The sequence below is a fragment of the Crassostrea angulata genome, chromosome 2, assembly GCF_025612915.1.
Source record: "Crassostrea angulata isolate pt1a10 chromosome 2, ASM2561291v2, whole genome shotgun sequence".
Classification (NCBI taxonomy): Eukaryota; Metazoa; Mollusca; class Bivalvia; order Ostreida; family Ostreidae; genus Magallana; species Magallana angulata.
The window spans coordinates 74,509,527-74,528,857 of NC_069112.1; the positions used below are offsets into that span (position 1 = coordinate 74,509,527).

Consider the following 19,331-nt stretch of genomic DNA (forward strand, 5'->3'; position numbering starts at 1 on the left):
TGGGTACTATTATTTTTATTATTTATTACCCAAATGTTAGCAGGCATGTTGGGTGTGATAAGCCTCAGCCTGTTGTTACTCAGCCGCCAGAAGTCGGGGTAACTGGTAATCAGCCAGCGGTGGTCGGGAGCCAGTGCGGAACCTTGGTCTCCCTGGGGATTGACCGGTGTCTCAAAATAGTTTCCATTCCTCATCAGTCGGTTTAAATGCCTCAAGGACAGTCTCAGCTGTAATCGCTTATATACAGAGGTACCACCTAGTACTATTTGCTCAGACTCTATTTGGTCCGGCAGAAGTACAGTTTATCTCAAAGCAACGGGCCGAGGCTTGGGAATTCCATCATTCAATGTCAGCAGCATTGAGACTGTCGTGCTGTCACCGAAACTGCTAAGGTCCATTGTCAGCAGCATTGACACCTTGCTAGTCCCTATAGCCTTCGGGTCTGCACCTAGTGCAGAAGGCAGCCAGGATTCCGGCTGTCATCATTATGGTGTATTTGTGAGTCAAGCTGCAGCATCTGTTGGAGGACAGTCATCAATCTTTAGTGGAGGTGGAATGCCTATGTCTCAGAAGCTGATGTCGACCACTGCATATAGGTCACAGCTGCCAAGTTTGATTCCTCCTGGCAGCAGAAGCAGTGTTAGATTATCCCTGCTGAAGTCAAGGTTGCAGGCCTCTCACACTCATTTTTGGTACGAAGGTACCAAAAAGGTACAAAGGTAAGGGAGGCTACCTCCACTGTTGACTGTTATGCAGCAGTTGGGGGAGAGGACAACTACAGTACCGATCAGACCCAACCTAACACCAGAGTAAACCCCAACTAAACCCCGGGTTTACTTTCTGGGTTTACCTGGAGTTTACTCTGGGTTTACTTTTTGAAAAATTGGGTCCACTCGGGGTTTACTTTGGGTTTACATGGGGTTTACTTTGGGTTTACTTTGAAATTGCTTTTAAGGTCATCTGTATGCACTGAAGTGTGAAGCAGACTAGTATTTTATCTTACCATCCTACTTCCTGTTATTCCTACCCTTTGTATATTCCGAATACACAGTTAGCTTCTGCTTTCAGGAGTATACTTCTGACTGGGTTTACTCTCTGGGTCCACTCTAGTAAACCCGAAGTATACCCAAAGTAAACCCGGAAAGTAAACCCAGGGTTTAGTTGGGGTTTACTTTCTGTTAGGTTGGGTCTGATCGGTACTGTATGACTATATATCCAAACTCCTAGAAGATCTTCAAATAAATGCACCAGCGGAGGTGAGGGATAGAGCGGTAAGCTTGGTAAAGAAGTATGCTGATATATGTTTGCAGTGAGTTATCTAGATTTTGGGAATTTTACCAAGATTGAGCATTGCATAGACACTGGAGATGCTCGACCCATTAAACAGTGGATGCGCCGTATGCACGGTGTTTTCAAGGGGAAGGAGGAAGGTCATTTAGAAAAAGGCTCAAAGCCAACGTTAATCAACCATCATTCTCTGATTGGGCGTCTGCACCGGTACTGGTCAGAAAGAAGGATAGGAGTGTTCGGTGGTGTGTCGACTACTGGGCATTGAATAAGGTCAATGTCAAGGACACAAACGCATTGCCTCTTATCGAGGAGTGTATGGACACACTAGGCGGTAACCGCTGGTTCTCCAAGCTGGATGCCAATGCTGCATACTGGTAGATCAAGATACACACAGATGACAAAAAGAAAACTGAGTTTATCACCAAACATGGCCTGTTTGAGTTTACCAGGATGGGGTTCGGTCTTCGTAAGGCCCCTGCAACCTTCGCTAGGGCAATAAATTTGATATTGCACAGACTGAACTGGACAATAACACTTGCATTTCTAGATGATGTCTTAGTGCTTGGGGCTTGAGCAGAAGCTGACTTGGACAATTTGAGACAGGTGTTTGAGCATGTGGTGATTTTTCCTACTATTATAAGTGTGGGGGTGAATTCATCGGGCATCGCATGAATTCGCCCATGTGCAGAGAGATATAAAGATAAATCAACTGCGAACATTCGAGATCGATGTAATTGTTCAAGAAGTATATATAAAGATATTTAACGCCTACCTGGTAAGTTGTTGATCATTCCTATCGGTTTCCCCGATTATCTCGCCATCTTAGCAGTGGGAAACACGATAAACAGCGCTGCGAGCAGGGTCAATTTTGATGTAAGTGGGCAAGATTGAAAATTCAATGCCATGCCGAGACAACATGGTAGGCGCCATTTTGAAAAATATATTTTGTATGTCATAGTTTTGTACTTGCAGCAAGCCGCCAAGTGTTCATTTGTTGAAATATTGGTTTGTTTTATTTATGATTTATTGATTTAGTGTACTTTGAATGAATTAATGGCTCAGAAGATGCAAACAGCAGGTGTTGGTAGGGGGGCCCGGAAAATTCTGAATGGCCGCTACATTCAGTCTGAGGGAAATGACCAGGATGGCATGTTAAGTACCTCAGGGAATAGCGTCAGGGATGGGCTTTTATCTACAGGTAGGGTACATCAAACGACGGGTGGATCCAAGAGTCATGGGGAGAAGTAAACGGAGGATGATCTCGAGAAGAGGCAGTTTACAAGGTATGGTAGATGGTTTGGATATAGACTTCGAATGTCTGAAGAGTGAAGTCGATTCTATCAGGACAGGTATTGGGTCGCTCGAGACGTCCAGTATGACGGAACAAGTATGGCGCAGCAATGTTAAGGCGTCCCTATGCTAAAATACGGCTGAAAAATGATATTATTTTAATCATCGCAAAAATACTTTGACTGGAAGTATTTCTTAAAATCTATGTTACATTTATTGCCACCGATGTTAAACTTTATATTTGATGCATTTTTGTGACGTCATATGTACTCTGTAAGCACGTGACGGGCGATTCCTAATATTGCAAATGATCTATATAAATCACATCGGCGCAGGTGATTAACGACATCAAATTATACATATTTTTAAGAAAAATCTTTTCTTAAGTCATATATACTTTTAAGTTCTTGCTTGGGAAAGAAATAGATATTTCGTTTATGGAAGATATTGTTGAAACTTTCCACAAAATCAACAAAATAATGCACATTTTTACTATTCAAAAGCGATTTAGAAAATATTGGGGTAAATCCGTAGGTTTCCCAAGCACGATCCACATTGGTACTTATATTCTCTACCAATTTTACGTAAAATATTCTAAAATTGTGTTGATCTTTCACCTGCGCCAAGCTGGTTTTTCATGCATTAAAATTTCTTCATTCAGTTGTTTACACGTAGCAAGGAGTCTCCAAATATAAATAGTCTTTTACTTAAAACGAAGCTTTAAAACTGCCGATTATTTGATACTGGTTTTCAATATGAAAAACTTCTGTACTTCTAGCATTAATGGCAGCATCTATGTAAAGGAAACATGCGGTATTATACTGGTTTGATATAATTCACTTTTAAGGTTAAGATACATATTCCCTGAGAACTATCGACAGGAATGCAGATAGTGACGTCAAACTTAATTATGACGTCATATCGTATGAAGTACAGACAAGTGACTTTCTACATATCGCTGTAAAATCCATCGGGAAGCCTTAACATGCCCGCGGGGGTGTTAGTTCACAGATTAGGGAAATGTTTCAAATGTCAGGTTTGTCGAGTGGAAATAAATCTCCGGAAATTCAAGGTAATGCTGCCAGCTTCGGGCCAAGTCAGTCACAAATTTCCAGTAGCCAGGGGGGTCCTTGGGTTCCTGGAGAGGCTGTACAAACAACTTCAGCAGATGGGGGGAATGCTACATTCTCTGGGGGTCCAAGGGTTGTGTTGAGCTCGGTAAGTTCTGTTTCCGCAGGGGGGCAGGCAATTCCTAGCTTTCCCCGTGTCATTGCAGAAGTCCCTAAGGCAGATGTAAGCTTCATGCCATGGCCAATGCCTGGTGACAGAAGCATTAACGCAAGACTCACAGGTATAGTACCCAACCAGTCTAGGGAAATGTCATCAGGAGTCATAACCCAGGGTAGTGTAGCTAATGTCAGTAGCAGTCAAAGCCCTGGGGTTGGGGGTCAAGTTGGGGGAGCCCCTATGCAAATGCCAATGACCCAGTCCTGTCCAACACAAACTTGGCATTTATGTCAAATTATCAGGGAACTCCGTCTGGACAACCAAAAACAGGTATACCTGAGGGTAGGCAGCCAGTCATGTCAAATGTATGGCAGTCAGGGAGGACCCCTAGTCCTATATTGTCTAGCATTCATAGGTCTCAGTTACCCAGTCTTATACCGCCAGGTAGTAGAAGTGGAATAAGTCGGAGTATTCCCACTGAGGTAAAGGGTGTCAAGTATAATGGGGATGTAGAGTGGGGTCCATTCTACTCAAAGTTTTCAACCATTGCAGAATATAATGGCTGGTGTGATGCATATTGTTTGTTTGCACTTAGTTTGACACTAGAGGGGGTGGCTTTGAAGTATTTTGACATTTTGCGCCGCAGGGGTACTACACTTACTTTTCAAGAGGTAATACTTCGCATGGAGGAGAGGTTTGGTCAGCTTCCCAGTTAGAGTTGAATTCAATTACTCAGAAACCTGAAGAGCCAATAGACCAGTGGGGTGATAGAGTAATGGACTTTTGGGAGTGGGACCTTGCCTGAAATTTTTCAGGAACAGTTGATAATGAGATTTGCTTTAGGATACTTAGACTGTGAGGCGGATCAGCAATTAATTGACTGACCGCCAGATACCCTAGAGGAGGCTATTAAGAGGGTTAAGACATTCCAGTTTAGTCGTTGTGCAATTGCTCATCACCAAAGGGCTGTAAGGTCAGTTCCAAATGAAGTTAGGTACCGAAGGTCAGTATCACCTGTAGAAAATCGTTCACCTGAGTATGTGTCAAGGGGGCATCTAGTAGATAGGTCTGGCGATGCTGTAGATAAACAAAACGCAGGCCAACACCACAGCCCAGTGCCATCTCTATGTTACTAGTTTGAATCGTCAGGGGAATAGAAGGCCAAAAATTTGTTATGGTTGTAAGCAGCCAGGTCACATGAAGCGAAACTGTCTGCAACGATCACATAACAATTATGCAGGTCCCCCAATCCCAACTATCAAAAATACAGAGCACAATGAGCCAAATGTTTCTGTTTCACCACAGACCATGAGGGGTTGGGTTACATTTGCAGAAAATCCATCAGTTAGTGCTGCACATGTTTTACCTAATGTTCAGTCTGGTAATCGGGGTGAAGGTTCAGGGGCATGGCATGTGTTGGTTGGAATTGCGGGTATGGAGGTGAATGTTATAGTTGACACAGCCGCAGATATTACAATACATGTAGTATCACAAAAGGTTTGTCTCTATGCAACCCAAGCCGCACATTGTTGAGGAGTCAAATATAAGACTTGCGGGTGAGGTGACTGGTATGTGTGCTAAATTTTTGGGTAAAGTTGAGATTACAGTTGGTGGATATAGGTTTGTTCATCCAATTTATGTTGGTCCATTGCAAGATAAAATGTTGTTTGGAATTGATTTCCTTAAGTCACATGGTGCACAAATTTCCTGTGAGACAGGAGCTCTGAGAGTCAAAGGGGTACCAGGCATGATTGAAATGTCTAGTGGTGTGGATAAGTTGGTGCTAATTGCTGTATCATCTTGGCGGGTGCAGATTCCATCGCATACTGCTCAAGTGATAGAATATGATTTGGCTAATGAGATGTCAGATTTTATCATTGAACCAGCCAATGTCTTTCCATTGGGTATTGTTGCTTCCAGGACTTACAATAATTCTGGGAATAAGGGCAAGTTGTGTGTCATAAATATGACTGACCACGGTCATTTTGTTAAAACAGGAAGTGTTGTTGGTATAGCGACAGCAGCTTGTGCAGTCAAAAACAGCGAGGCGTCAGTGCGTCGGGTGTCAACAGAAGGGCAAAAGGATTGTGAGCATGTCAGCTCGCTTATCAGAGATCTGAAGGAAAACGCTCTGACCGCCAGGAAGCAGTCAGTCTTGTAACTAAGTTTGCAGATATTTTCGCAGTCAGTGATTTTGATTTGGGCAATTTTGTAGAGATTGAGCATTGTATTGACACTGGCGATGCGCACCCCATAAAGCAGCGGATGCGCAGCACACCTGCAGTTTTTAAGGAGAGGAGTAATCCAGTCCTCTACCTAAGACTGGGCCACTGCTCCAGTGCTTGTTCGTAAAAAGGACGGAAGCGTGAGATGGTGCGTTGACTATCGTGCACTGAACAAGGTCACAATCAAAGACAGTTTTCCTTTGCCACTAATAGAGGAATGTATGAATACCCTATCAAGAAACAAATGGTTTTCAAAGCTTGATGATAATGCAGCTTACTGGCAAATGAAGATACACCCAGATGATATGAAGAAAACTGCCTTCATCACGAAGTTTGAACATTTTGAAATATCGCAGATGAGATTTGGTTTATGTAATGCCCCTGCAACATTTGCCAGAGCTATCAATTTAGTGCTGCACCGCCTTAACTGGAAAATTGTTCTTGCATTCTTAGATGATGTGCTAGTGTTGGGCAAAACTGAACAAGAGCATTTAGACAATTTGCGCCAAGTTTTTGAGGGTTTCCGCAGTTTTGGGTTAGAGTTCAAACCTCGCAAATGTGAGCTTTTTTGCCCTTAAGTAGAATTTTTGGGGCGCACAGTAAGCAAAGATGGTGTAGAGATGGGGAGATCAGTATTTAGAGGCAGTACGGGAATGGCCCATGCCAAAAGATGTCAAAGCAGTTGAGAGGTTTCTCGCAAACTATCACATTATAATATAACGTTCTGCATTTCTCTAAAATTGTATTATACACACATGTTCCAAGTTTTAAAAATAATTTTTAAAAAAATTAACCTTTAAAAAATCCTATCAATATACCCTAGTTTTTGTTTTGGGGACTGTACATTAAGCAAGGAAAAAAATTCCCAATTTCTATCAAAACGTTGCATTTTTCCCAATCCATTGGCCCTGGCCCCAGTACCAAAAATGGGTGTGAGAGGCCTGGGAGACGACAAGTCGGTGAGTAAGCTTGGAAAGGCAATGCTCAGCAAGAATCCGGAGGAGGGTTCTGATCATGCAGCTGGGGAAGGGATATCTCTGTCTTCATATTCTGTAGAAGACATGGTTAAGCTGCAGAGTGCAGATAAGGTATTGACTTTCCTTCACGCATACTTAGAGTCTGGGGTTTTGCCAAGTGAGAGTGAGTTGATGACCTCTAGTCCTGAAGAGAAATGTTATTTTTGTTTCATGTTAGATGATAGGGGGGTAGTTTGGTATAAATCTGCTGAGGATAAAGATGCCCTGCAACTTCTTGTGCCTAAAACTATGCGTGAAGAAGTGATGTATTAGTGCCATGACATTCTTTCATCAGGACACCAAGGTATTCAGCGTTCTAAAGTGAATTTTAAGTCGAGTTTTTATTGTTGGCGGATGGTCGCTGACATGAAGAACTATGTTCTCACATGTGATGTCTGTTATAAAAAAGTGGGGTCCATTACCAAATTGTTCTGCTTTGAAGAGTTATCAAGCAGGTAGTCCAATGGAAAAATTCATCTTGATTTCCTACGACCATTACCTCACACAGAGAACGGAAATGAATACATACTCATGATGGTGGAAAGCTTTACAAAGTGGGTGGAGTGTGTCCCACTACCATCACAGACAGCGGAAGTGACTGCAAGAGCTGCCATCAATGAATTTTTATCAAGGTTTGGGTACCCGTATGAAGTATTTACAGATCAGGGAAGGAACTTTGAGAGCGAGCTATTCCGAAAAATGTGCGAGATCTTGTGGATCCATAAAACGCGGACTACACCGTACAGACAATCAGGGAATGGCCAAGTTGAGCGTTACAACCGCACCCTTATGGTGTTACATTGATGGCTGTCCTAAGAGCTGGTATCAGTACTTGGGCCAATCAGCAGGTGCTTTGAGGTCTGCTATCAATAGGCACACTGGGTACACAGCAAACAAATTGATGTTAGGGAGAGAAGTCAAAGTGCCCGCAACTATCCTGTATCGACCAATGATTTTCAAAATGGGAAGGAAGGAGAAGTAGATAAATATGTGTGTGATTTGCAAGAATATTTGCAAAAGTCACATGAGACTGCCAGGGATAAGTTAAAAGCCACACAAAAAAATGAAGCAGGATTTTGATATAAGAGCCAGAGAACACCAATTTAAACTAGACCTATTTTTGTCTCCAACAAAAAGGAAGGGCTTTTCGACAGCCCTTAAAACCCCTTATTTAAATTTATCATATTTTCTCTCAGAATCTGTATATTTAAAATTAGGAAAATATCATGAGCATAAACCCACACGTTAACATTTAAGAAATTAAATGCCCAAAGAAAGACAACTTCAGAATTTTTTATCTAACTATATCGTTTGTTTCCTGAAAAAAAGTTCTAAAAATTCTTATATAACAAAGTACTCATTTAAGATTCAAGAGATTTGGTATGCCAAAAGCTCTAATGCTAATCATTCATTGAGCAAAGCGAGATAACTCTTGAAATTTAATTTTTTTGAAATGTGATAAAGTTATCATTTTCAGGCCCTTAAGACCCTTATGAGGAGTCAAAAAGTGGCCCTTTGGACCATGATTTTTAAATTGTTCTCTTTATTCTAAATTAATAACTGAAAAGAGTTTGAAAATTGGATAAGTAATACAAAATTTATAGCTAAAGGGCTGTTTTTAATACTGACCCCTTCAGGTCCCTTATTTTTCGGAATTTTTTTCCTCAAACCTTTTCCAGTCTGCGCATTTCGTCCCTCATTACAAGTACAAAATATAAAAATATTTGCTTAAAAACTGTTTGAGAAAACGTTACATGCGTGAATTCAATTTAACATAGAAACTCCCATAGACAATTTTCATCGGCCCATAAAAACGGAAGTACTCGATACCATCCAATGAAACTTTGAATATATCTTAACTACGTCTATTTAAACAATATCTATCCTAATCATTTATTGAGCAAAGCGAGATAACTCTTCAAATGGAATTGTGATAAGTTATCAGTTTCAGACCCTTAAAACCCCTATAAGGAGTCAAAAAGTGCCCCCTCGGACCATATTTTTTAAATTGTACTCTTTATTCTAAACTATAAACCGAAAAGATTTTGAAAATCGGATGAACAATAAAAAAGTTACAGCAAAAGGACCGTTTTTAATATTGACCCCTCCAGATCCCTTATTTTTTTTTATTTTTTCCCAAGACCTTTTCCGGTCTGCGCATTAGGTATCTAATTGCAAATACAAAATATAAAAATATTTGCTTGAAAACTGTTTGAGAAAACGTTACATGCGTGAATTCAATTTAACATAGAAACTCCCATAGACAATTTTCATCGGCTCATAAAACCGGAAGTACTCAATACTTTTCAATGAAACATGGAATATATCTTAATCACATCTATTTGAACAATATATATCCGTCTTAGAACATTCCTAAGCTTTTCTGAGTTTTTTATTTTTTCATCCCCCCTTTTCTCAAGTTTGAGGCCTAAAATCTCAAAACTGATAAGAGATAGAAACTCGGTGCCGCTTTACTTTTTAAACAATTCGACATTGTTGATCTAACTCTAAAATTACAACGAATTTCCTTTAAAAATAAAAACAATATATTGATTCATTTAATTTCTACTATTTTGCTTTTGTAAACCGGAAGTACCGGAACCGGAAGTCCAAAACCTTACATACTGGTGACATTCAAAAATGCTATAAGACTAATGTATTGTTTTTTCTGAAATCCTTTCCGTTTTCAAAAAATCGCTGACGGAAAATCTGTCGAGAAAAAGAATAATAATAATAATAATAATAATAATAATAAAACATCAGAATAACAATAGGTCTTTTCGACCGAAAGTCGAAAAGCCCTAATTAGGTGAAGCTGTGTACTGGCACCAGAACGCAGGAAAGAAGGTAGAGTCAATGTGGATAGGCCCAGGTGTCATAGTTGAAGCAAAGTCCGACACAGTTTTTGCTGTGAAGTCATGTCGGGAGGTCAAGATCATGCATCATGAAAAACTTAAGGTAGCTCGTGGGTTTACTGCTTGTGAGAAAACATATCCTGAAAATTTGTCCACGTGATCTATAGGTTTTAGAGTTTTATTTCTAAAATTTATTTGAAATTCGTCTGCGCGGTAACAATGTTATTGTGTTTTAAACACACTGTCGCTGATAAAATTAAGCAACACCATTTCAATGAAATATATACTGTAAAACGAGAAAATTTGGCGCATACTGTGGAATCATTAATTTTCGTGGGGGTCAATTTTCGTGGATTGCTAGAATTTTACAGACTCGTGGGGACGTAATTTCGTGTATTCTCTTATATCTACAAAAGGAAACATGACTTTATTACTTCAATTTATTAATTCGTGGAGGATGTAAATTCGTGGATGAGAGGTACCCACGAATTCCACGAAAATTGAGCCACCACGAAATCTAATGATTCCACAGTACGTATTTTAGCGCAAACGCAAGTGCCAGTACAATAGGGCAATCATATTTTAGCGCATGCATCTTTTCTTTAAAAAAGAATACAAAAAATGTTGTAGTTTGATAAACGATCACGCCCAAAATTTAGTTCTGTGTTCACTCAAGCACGTGAACACAACAACTTTAATTTCTATCTCGCATGCAAGGTAAACTGTCTTTGAGAACAATACACTTACTTTTGTGTAAATCGTCAGTAGATAGATATGAAAACTTCATTTATTGGCGATGATGTGTAATTTTTGTTGGTAAACAAATTTGAGTTATCGGACTTTGAATTTAACATGTCGACTTGGATAACACTAGAAGAGTCCCGAAACTAAAAGTGAAATCGAATGCTACATTTACCATGAGTTTTGATCACCATGAGAGAATCTTTTTCACAGTAATTTTACATTAAAAAACCCACAAAAAATAGGTATTGTCTTGTTATCTTTATATCCACTAATCAGAGATCAAAGAAATTATGATCAATCATGTATTGTCAGCATTAACGATCGCCACGCTTAATCACATTTTCACCTTGAGGGGCTAAATGGAAGTGGCAAGCTTAATTTTGAAGGTGCTAATGAGAGATGTTAAAAAGCAATTAAAACTAAATTAATTAATCCATGTTTAGGCACTTATAGCCGATAACCCATACCGTTTACCTGTGTAATTGTTTAAACAAACAGAACCGAGAGCATCTGATATTTAAATGAACACTTCTATATAGCCTTAAAAATGGACTGACGTTATTGTTTTGCAACTTGAAGAAATTTAATTCATATGGAAAACCTTTGGCGCACTATTAATTTTAGCGCTCAGAGGCAGTTGCGCCAAAGGTGCTAAAATTTGTAGTGCGCCATATTTTCTCGTTTTACAGTAGTAAAATGCACATCTTTGTCGAGAAATGCATTTCAAAACTATGCTCCAAATATCAAAACGATTTAGACGAAATTAGATGTACTTAGTAAAATACCAGAGGAGATATTTTTTAATCAATTGATAAAAAATAATCAATATGTGTTCTCGGCCAATTTTTTGCAAAACAACTTCAAAGATTTAAAAGATTTCACAAAACCTTATATTTTCATTATGACGCTAGCCCAACATCATCATTTTCTTACGTCTGAGAACCCAAAAATGATAATGCGTTTATTGACAAGACTAGCTGATTAACACAAATTTGAACATGTAAATACTAATTACATATTATTATCAACTGCACAAATGCAATGTGCAGTCGATAACATATAATGTAATGTGAAGAGGAGAAAAATGGCTAATTCTCTTTTCATGGAGTTCCAACGCATAAACATATCTTATAGAACAAAATGTGACAAAGTAAGTCACGTTTTTATTAATAAAATTTTAGCACTTGATTATTATAAATGTTTGTAGAAACTACATTTAAGCCTTTTGACATATTTCCTTTTATGTTTCTAACAATCATTTGTCATTTTAAAAAAAATGTATAAGTTTGCTATGACGGTCAACTCTTTACGTCGAATCCTATTGTGACGTCAGCAAACCCGCGAGCTACTTTAAGAAATGTGATGCACGAAAACTGTCAAAGTGGTTGGTAGATTACATGAGATCACGATGATGAGGTAAGTGCTGGCGGATCAAGCAATACAGATAGTGCTTCCGCCAAAGACCCTGAGGAGAGACTTAGGAAACAGCCTGATGGACCATTCAGGGGTACAAGGTCTCATTCAAAGGGTATTACTAAGCATGATGAAACTATTGTTGCAAAACCGCCAAAGAAAAAGGTACGGAAGTCATAATGTGTGTAAAAACAAAATCCAAAAGGGTTAATGGTGCAATGTGATTCCTGCAGAGACTGGTTTCATCTGGAATGTGTGGGTATGACTGCTGAAATTGCAGAAAGCATACCTCTTGCCCTGAGTGTTCTCTTATAGATGGGCAGTAGGAAAAATGTATAAAAGTTTTTGGTAGTTTTATTAGCATTTATTAAACACCCAGAGCTTTTAAGGTATATAACTGGTTTCAAAGTGTCCTCAGATATAATTTACTTGCTAATATATTTTAATTTTAGATTCAGCGATGGAGGAGCAATTCCAATTGTATGTGTTTGATGAGGAGGATGGTATGTTCGAGGAGGAGAGTGCTGGTGGGCTGCAGGAGCCGCTTGGACAAGAGGCCAGTATGACTGTTATTGATCTGAGCCAAAGCAGTGGCTCAGATCAGGAAGTTAACATGCGTCCTTGTCAGGAAAGAACACACACAAAGGAAAGGGGAGTAAGAAAGTGCGCTGTACACAGTTGCAGGGAGACATTTTCAGGAGCTACACCGATGCTTTACAACATTAGGAGGGACCATGCTGGAGGGGCACAGAATCCTGAGGAGTTTGTGTCTTTCCTAGCGGATATATCTGCTGAGGTTTTTCAAACACACCAGAGAGAGCCTGTATTACAGTCCCTGAAGAGGTTAAGGGCGTGGGCTGAGAGACAACTTGGGAGAGTTGACTAGACGTTCTCCAGGCCTGTGCAGGAGGTGGTGAACAGGGTCTCACACTTTTTGGGACTTGACAGCCAAAGTAGTGGGCTGATTACCGGGATAAGTCAATATCTCTGTGTTGAAAGGGCATTCAGCAGCCTGAAGAGGTGGGTCACCGTGTGCCAGTGAAAGCGGAGCTACCCACTAGTGATCCCCCTGCTAGTGATCCCCATGAGTTGCCTGGTAGTGGACTGTCATTGGCACCCTGGATGGATGCCAGCTCCATTTACAGGAGCAATGAATGCCACAGCCCTAGACAGCCGACCCTCCTAAGTGTCAGTCACCATTTCCAGAGGGTGCTTGGTTTATGGTATGAAGGAGGCCCGCATCCCAATGAGGTTAGAGAGTGGGTTGGTGATTGTGAAGGGGATCCACCCAAAGGAGGTGATAGAGCAACAAGGCTGATGTCGCGGCCACCATGAGTTTGTGCAATAGCAAGGGCTGGGCTGTTGGGGAGATAGGCTTGGACTACTCTGACAAAGAACATCACCCCCAGCAAAAGTTCATCCTTGCAGGATTTTCTGCAGAGTTGATCCATCCTCCAATATGGTGTTGCATCTGAAGGGTGCAGACAAGGACAGCTGCAGTTGAGTTCCCACCCAAGACTGCATAACCCTTTTAGATCGGTTGGGCGTGTCTATCCAGGCACCCATCTACCTGCACTGCTTTGTAGGGGGCCCAGCGCAGATCAAACTCTGGGTAGATACCGGGAGGCCGGTGTACTTTGGAGTGAGCGAAAGTGTCCATAGCATGTTGGATACCCAACAGGAAGGTGTTAGAGCTATTCCACAGGATCGAATACTAGTGAAGACCAACAGTCCATACCTGCCATGTGGGGTTGGCTGACCAATGACGCCGAAACATATTGGAAAGGTCTACCAATTGGTTGCGACCGTAAGTGGAAAATCCGTGGAACACCTTGAAGAGGCGGTTGCAAAGAACTTCCGCACCTTCTTCGCTAAGCAGTTGGGCCACCGATACTGATTGTCTGTCCTTTTATATGCAGTGTATTCTCCCAGGATATTTTTACATTCTTTTAAGTTTGTTTCCAGCGAAGGGATCCCTATGGAAGAGAGAGCATGGACCGTCAGAAGAGACGAGAGGGCCTTGAATCATCATGCTCCTATTCCGGACACCCATTGCCTGTGATTGATTGACAGTGACTTTTTATTTGGTCATGATTTATGAACTGTTAATATCTGTTTTTATAAGTAATGGTAAATCACAATGTTTTAGTTAATTACATTAGCACTGTCAATCATAGGGGTTTAAATTGTATTAATGTATATGTCATTACTTTTGTAATATCTGGGGTCAGGTTTTTGAAATCAGGGGGAGTGTGGTGATTTTGCCCACTATTATAAGTGCGGGGGCGAATTCATCAGGCACCGGATAAATTCGCCCATGCGCAGAGAGAAATAGAGAGAAATCCTGAAAATATTCCAGATAGATGTAATTGTTCAAAATATTGGATGTCTACCTGGTAAGTTGTTGATCATTCCTATCGGTTTCCCCGATTATCTCGCCATCAAAGTGGTGGGAAACACCATAAGCGTTCCCGAGAATATGGTCTGAAATTTAAGCCTCAGAAGTAAGAGCTATTCAAAACTAAGATTGACTTTTTTGGCAGAACCATCAGTGAGAGTGGAATAGAGATGGGAGACCAGTATATAGAGTCAGTATGGGACTGGCCCTCCAGGCCTTGAAAAGTTTTTAGGTTTTGCTAATTACCATCACAGTTTTATACCCCATTTCTCTTGCATTGCTGCCCGCTGTATGCAGTCACTAGGAAATGTGGTTTCCGTTGGAAGACAGAACAACAAAGTGCTTTTGAGAGTTTTAGAGCATTGATGACAGAACCCCCTGTGTTGACTATACCTAATAATCATGGTCAATGTATCAGACACTGATGCTTCGGACTACACAGTTGTAGGAGAGCTGAGTCAAATTCAGAACGGGAAAGAAAGAACTATAGACTATGGCAGTGCAGTGCTATCATCCGAGCAGCGCAGATATTGTACGACGCAGAAAGAGCTGTTGGCAGTTATCAAGTTAACTCGCCAGCAGCAACAGTTCTACTGGTGGCGAATGGTAAAGGACATAAAGCTGTATGTAAAGACATGTGCTCTCTGTGCGAAAAACAAGAGAGCTTCATTGCCAAATAGATCAGATATGAATCGTTATCAAGCTGGAAGCCCGATATAAAGAGTACATTTAGACTTTCTTGGACTTTCCCTAGCATGGAGCAGAGCGATGAGTATATTCTCATGATGGTAGACAACTTTACTAAGTAGGTTGAGGGTGTGCCAATTCCTTCACAAACCTTGGAAGTAACTGCGAGGGCAGCTATCAACGACTTTTTCTCAAGGTTCGGGGATCCCTTCCAGATCTTTACTGATCAAGGCCGTAACTTTAAGAGTGAGCTCTTTTGTAAGGTTTGTGAGATGCTGGGATTCCACAAGTCTAGAACAACTTCCTATAGGCCTTCTGGCGTAATAATTAAGTAGAGTGCTATAATTGCACTTTGATGGATGCAGTTTGCTGTTATAAAGACAGTCAACCTAAAACTTGGGATAAGTATCTTGGTCCACTCGCAGTGGCATTGCAGTCAGCCATAAACCGTCACACAGGGTATACACCAAATAGACTTATGCTGGAAAGAGAGGTGAATGTACCAGCAACCTTGATGTACGGGCACCCTCTGAAGTCTTTTCAAAATGGGGAGGAGGGTGAGATAAACATGTATGTGCAGAAGTTAGAGCAGACCGTGCAAAAAGCACACGATGCCACCAAGCAGAAGTTGAAGTCTGCGCATAAATTTATGAAAACCGCACAAGACATCAGACTGTGTACATGTCCATTCAGGGTTGGCGATTTTGTATATTGGCGCCGCAATGCAGGGAAGAAAGTGGAGTCTAGCAGGGAAGAAAGTGGAGTCTATCTGGAAGGCTCCAGGTATAATTGTAAAGGCCAAGTCAGATACTGTGTTCATAGTAAAGTAATGCAGAGAAGTTCGGACCATGCATCATGATAAATTGAGAAATGCGATGCTACAGAAATACCTCAGTGGCTCTATAACTATCAGAAGCAGGTCATTGATGAAGAGTCAAGCAGTGAGTCAGAGCATAACACACATGTACCAGTGCCGAAAAGTGTCAAGACATTGAAGTCTGTTTTGAAAAAGGCAGAATACACTGCAGTCTCACAGACTACTTCAAGTCAAACTATTGACTGAGGGCCTTACATTGGGACAAGGAGTAGAGCTAGAAATCACCAAGCAGTTACCAGTGAGTCTGTGAAGTTGCAAGATAGCAAGGGCACTAACAAGTTTAAGTATCAGAAAAGGAAAACTTACTGTTTGTGTAATCAGGGTAATCCCAAAGTTTGATGTTATTGTGTGAAGAGGGCAAGGACTGGTCTCATTCCAGGTTTGTTTGAATTTCTGATGACAAGGCCAGGACAAAGCTTAAATATTTGTTTGCCCTGAGTTTTTACCTGGTCCGTGAGATAGTAGGTTTCTCAAGTTGAGTGTTATGTTTTATGATGTGGAAAGGTACTCCACGGTGATGCAGGGTACTGTGTACTGTTTTGTTTGTCTTAGCATTGGTAGAGTGTACCAGATGCTTGTATGTACCTTGGGCTGCATTTGCAGATGAGTGTTTAGATATCCAGTGTACCAAGATGTACAAGGAGTCCATGTACCCATTAGCTGGTTAAAAATGTTAAGGAACATGGATCTTACTTGTTGCTACTCTGGTACATTGTAGTCCCTACCTTACTTGCAGTGCCGGAGTCTTGGACACTATGTCAAAAATTTGCAAAGTGCCTTCATCTTGGAAAAATGTCTGGTGTCTAGATACGGAGTGGTGGATGTCATCGTTAAAAATTGTACCTCATAGTTAATGTCATCGTTGAATCTCTTGGTGGATGTCATCGTTGGACTTCGTTGTAGATGTCATCTTTGGACTTCGTGCTAAGGGAATACTATGTGGACTACCTGATGTGTTGGGGAAAATGGTGGAACTAGACAAGTCGGAGGGGCCAGGAAAAGCAGGAGGTTGGACCAAGACAAATTAGATGCTAGAATCTGACTGTGAAGTTTGTGGACTGTGATGTTGACTGTGAAATCTGTGTTAGTATTTTTTAAAGACCAAAAAAAAACATGTAAAATGTTTTATTTTGTATGTTTTAGGTCCTAAGCTATTTGGATTTAGATATTGTATGTTTATTATAGTTTGCCCTATTGTTCGGGCTGGGATGCCCTCTTTTAAAATGGGGAGGAGTGTGGTGGTCCTGGTGATAGTTGGTACAAATTGCCTGGTTACCGCCTGAACTTGCTTACACGCAAGATGACATATACATTGCCCTTCCTTTGCCTGTCTTGGAAGACACAAGACATGCTTTATTGCTCTGTGAATTGTACTATTCGTTTACTATTCTATATGTGGCGGTAATTGCTAATAAAGATCATATTACATACCCGTAGTGTTTTCTTTCTGCGGCATCACCAGTGACCTGAAGAAATGGTAAGGGATAAACACTATAATATCATCAAAATGCCTTCAGCATTTATACCAAAATCTGCTGTTCACTTCTTAAAATCAAAGTTTTACAGCTCAGAGTTTGATTTTTTAAAATTTTATTTATGCATTTTGTGTTACAAATTTAAATTTTTGCTTGTTGTCAGGAAAATAAGAAGACTGTATTTTTTTCACTTCATTGAGACATGTTGATTTACAATTTTTTAAATCAAGCTAACCCACCGACATAGATTTAAAAAAAAAAATTCTTTCAAAAATAATAAATAAAAAAAGATTAAAATAAAATTTTGAAAAGGTAACCAAATCTATAAAATGTGGAATTAATATATTTCATTTCAAAGATAAAATATTTGCAATATCTTAATATAAGCAAATTTCGGTGTAATATGTTACTGACATCTTGTGTATTTACGGGTATTAGTGATGCAGAAGATCTGTTTACAAAGTCTAAATGATTTCTGATAATCTGGTTCTGCAGAGAAGGTCAAAATTGTACAGATGGACGCTAGACGAAAGTTCTCAGAAAAGCTCACAAAAGCTTTCAGTTAAGGTGAACTAAAAAGAGCTAAATTATAGCATGATGCATTGAGAGAGAACTCACAGAATTTCCCAGACTGTGACAGTTTACTGGACTGGAACCAGCATGGGAAGGAAAAGTGAATCCTGGCATGGATCCATTCCATTTGATGTAAGATGAGCCACTACAACAGACACCGCAAAAGGTTGTATGAGGAAGTGAACAGATCCTAAGGGGACAGGACATAGAGCCACACATGTAGCTATAGCTGTTGGTCACTTTCATATACTACCTAGGAAGTTTATTTTTGCAAATGTAACATTGCAAAGAGTTCAGTAACAAGAGGCCCATGGGCCACATTGCTTACCTGAGTAACGACAGCCATTAAAAATCAGTTTAAATTATGGAGTCAAACAAACTTTCTGAACAAGGTAGTAAAATAGACTTGAATCAGCACTACCTAAGGGTTATCCACACAAGATTCAGCTTGTCTGGTTGATTAGTTTTTGAGAAAAAGATTTTTTTAAAAGTTCAAACACCCCCCCCCCCCCAGCAATCCTACCCCACCTTTCCTACCAAGGATTATGATTTGAACAAACTTGAATCTTCCTACCTAAGGATGTTTCCTCACAAGTTACAAATTGTCTTGCCAGTTGGTTTTCGAAAAGATTTTTAAAGACTTTTCTCTATATAGATTCATATGTAAAAATTCAATCCCCCATTGTGATTCCTGACTCCACCCTTCCTGCAGAGATCATGATATGAACAACCTGAAAAAACACTTCCTAGGGATGCTTCCACACAAATTACAGCTTTTTTGGCCAATTGTTTATCTTTTATAATTTCTTTTTCAAAAACCCACAAATTTTTAATGATCTATTTTTGATGATTTTAAATCTTTGATGATTCTAAATGATCTCCCCTTTAAAAGGGACCTGGCTCTTCATTTGAACAAAATTTAAAATTTGATGCTTTAAGCCAAGTTTGGTTGAAATAGGCTCAGTGGTTCTAAGATTAGATAAAAATTAAAAGTGAAATATTTAAGCAACAACACCAACAGTGACAATGACAACGATGGACAAATTTTGATCTGAAAAGCTCGGCTCAGGTGAGGTAAGAATCACTTAAACTCTGACCCCAATCAGATAATAGACAATCGCAAGCAAGAATTTCCTCAGTCATGAATATGCACAATACTTTTAAATTTTGGTCATAAAATCAAATTAAAAAAGTCACATATTTGCAACTTTATTAGGGAAAAGAGTATCAATTCATTTCCCATATAACTCAATGTAACTAA

At 40.0% G+C, this 19,331-nt stretch overlaps 1 long non-coding RNA gene and 1 pseudogene across 2 annotated transcripts in view; one reads left to right on the forward strand and one right to left on the reverse strand.

The window, feature by feature from the left end:
- Positions 1-13,076: 13,076 nt before the first annotated feature.
- On the forward strand, positions 13,077-14,075 carry LOC128173850 (uncharacterized metal-dependent hydrolase YcfH-like; annotated as a pseudogene).
- A 3,385-nt stretch (positions 14,076-17,460) lies between these two features.
- LOC128172292 (uncharacterized) overlaps positions 17,461-19,331 on the reverse strand; it is a 35,978-nt gene continuing 34,107 nt past the window's right edge. For both annotated transcript variants that reach the window (XR_008242240.1, XR_008242239.1), the window contains 2 exons: positions 18,116-18,215; positions 17,461-17,488 (listed from right to left, as the gene is read on the reverse strand). This is a non-coding gene — a long non-coding RNA (uncharacterized LOC128172292). The remainder of the gene's footprint in view (positions 17,489-18,115; positions 18,216-19,331) is intronic.